Here is a 3017-nt window from a genome sequence, read left to right as displayed (position 1 = left end):
CTAAAGTATGAGGTCGTTTATCGGGTGAAATGCTTTATTAGGAGGATCCGAAGTTCATTCAATCGCTGAGAGGTGCCCTGCAATAAAATACAATACAATACATTATTTTTCATTCTGCTTTCATGATCTAGCTGAGGCGGGCATTCCCATGCTCAGCTTTATAAATTCATTTTGGTACACATAGCATACGACCGTCTGATGATAGACTGATAATTCTCTGCTGAAATTATCATCCTTTGAGTAGGATGATCATCTGTTGCAATGATGTACATATCAAATGTCTTTATATTTCCTGAATATATATCGCAGCCCGGATGGATGAAACTAGATCCGGGGTCTTCAATCTCGTCCAATCTTCACTCTAAGTACAAGTCGATCCATGTGAGAATTGCGCTGAAGTCGAACATGGAAAGACATCGCTTGATTACCGGTCAATAATGTAAACCGTTAACAAGCGCGAGAGGAATCACCAATAATGACAATGACCCTCAAGGTACTACAGTACAATTCACGTGGTGTGAATAAAGGACTTGGCGTCGAACACCACACAAAATCTTCTAGTCGAAGGTCATTGATGTATACCTGTCGCCGGAAGTGAGAAACTTGCCATTGAGGCATGCAAGCTTCAAAGTACTGGGGGGTTTTTCCTAGATCAACTTCTTGGATAATGAGATGAAGTCGACAAGAAGCGATCCGTCAAAGGAGGGCCTTAATGAATCCCACATCAGTGACACGGAACGGAGCTAATGACTTTAGTGGAGGTGAAAACAATCTGTGAGATATGATTCAGGGTGGCGATCATGGGTGGATGAAGGATAATGTATGGCAGTGGATGGGACACGGTTGACTCTTTCTGAACACATCTCTTGAACATATAACGACACTAATGTGATGGATCGGTAGCATTACCCCAAATACGAATGGTTTGGCGAGGACCATGGTGATGAGACCGGTGAATGAAACAACCCAACCCGATGTGGTACGGAGGACAAAGTGTCATGTTCAAGAGTGACTTGCTACCATCAAAGCTTTGAGGTTCTCCCAATTTTTCCCCAGTCATTTCTGACCAGTACCTCTTTATTTTTGTCAAGCTTGAGGAGGATAACATATGCTTGTTCTATAACCTGCCCTTCGGGCAAGCCCATCGCTATGTTTTAACGAGCCTAGCGATAGGGAAACTCGTTCTCGTCTAAAGACAAGTTTGTCGCTATTTAATCATTTTAACGAGTCTAGCGACAAAGACAACTTGGTCCTTTTCATTTTTAGAGAGTCTGAAAAGGTACAGAAAGTTAACTCCAGAATTCCTTTTTCGTTATTTAATCCCTTAAGTCCGAAAAAGTATAAAACAATACAGAAGGGATGAGTTTTCGATAATTTTAATGAGCCGAATAAAACAAGCGCTCGACCTTTTTGTGTAATAATCCCTCAGGTCCAAAAAGATTAAAATCTAGAGGAGGGATAGCTCTTCCGGTCCTTTTAACGAGCTGGAAGGCCAAAACTCGGCAAACTTTTCATTTTTTACGAGTTAGATGAAAAGAGCTCAAAGAAGACTTGTCTTTTGAGGAACGAGTGATAAACAGGGATAGCAGCAGATTCCAGGTACATGTTGGAATTTTCCAACCACGGCAGCGTCACAAGGATGGCTAAGTGAAATCACTCTTCGCAGCTGTTCCTCAAAATGGGTAAACAATCATATGGAGGTGAACGATTGGCCAAATGAAATGGAGGTGGCGGGTGTAAACACGACCAAGGCTTTTATGGCTAATAAATTTACGATCACAGTGGTTATTTACCGAGATGGGTTCACTTTTAATGAGCTTGAACGCGCCAAAACACTGCTCAATGCTTATGTTTATTTTTTAACGAGCATGAATTCCACGTTAAAACTGCTCGGATCTTGCGTTTATTTTTTAACGAGCATGAACTTTATGCTAAAATTGCTCGAATTCTGCGTTTATTTTTTAACGAGCATGAGCTTTATGCTAAAACTGCTCGATTTGTGGTCAAATTTTGATTTTTTACCATTACTAGCTTTTCTTTTTTCAAATGTAGTACTGTATTTTTCAATTGCTGCAACAAACTATGTTAGAAATGGATAATATTTGCATGAAAATGAGATTATAACCCTAATATTTCACTTTGTACTATGTAAAAAGCCATTAAAAGGTGTTTTTACCTCTCATTTACCATTTCATTTGCATTTGGTTTGTTGGAGCTCTGGAGGTGCCTCTTCCCCCTTGATTTTCATCAGCTGATTCCGGGAGATTCTGCAGACGATTTTCGGCGCCGTCTGGACCAGGTAAGAGTTGAACCCTAGCTCTTTCTTTTCATGGTTTCATTTTCCTATTTTTTGCCTGTTTTCCAGTCATTCTGAGCCTCCGGGGTTTTGCCAGGGTGCCCTAGGATCAGCGCAGGTTTCCCTTTCGAAACCTGCGCTGAAGGTCAAGCTGCCTTAAGGCAGCCTGACCTTCAACGCAAGTGGGAGACTTCCTGCCTGCGCTGGGCTCAAAAGGACTGAGTTTTGAGGTTATTTTTGATGATTTTTTCGCCAGTTTTTCATCAAAACAGGAACTCATTCTCTCTCTTGTTTGCTTTGCAGGGTGACTTGAGAAAAATGTCCCTTACATGGCGAGAACGAGAACATGAAGAGGAGGACATGATTGCCCTCCATGACCCGGTCACGGTGAACGTGCTGCGGAGCTGTGGCTTGCTGAAGTTCTTCCGGATCTCTAGTATGAGAGCACAGATTTCTTTACTGCAGTATATGCTTGATGCTTGGGATCCTGTTAACCAAGTGTTCCAGATTAGGGGGAAGACCATCCCCTTGACCATAGAGGACATGTACTTCTTGACCGGGTTGTCAAGACGTGGTGCCTTCGTTTCCTTATCAGGTACGGCCCGGGGGACTGATTCCACCAGAGATTATGTCCGCCAGTATTGCAGGGAAGGTTCTCAGCCGAGCAGAGATGGCAAAATTGTTATCCGTGAGATTACTGATCGGGCTCTCAGGTCCATTC

Source organism: Pinus tabuliformis, chromosome 7 (genome assembly GCF_031772625.1).
Source record: "Pinus tabuliformis cultivar Carrire ecotype Pingquan chromosome 7, CPIR1, whole genome shotgun sequence".
Lineage (NCBI taxonomy): Eukaryota > Viridiplantae > Streptophyta > Pinopsida > Pinales > Pinaceae > Pinus > Pinus tabuliformis.
This window is presented reverse-complemented; position numbering follows the sequence as displayed.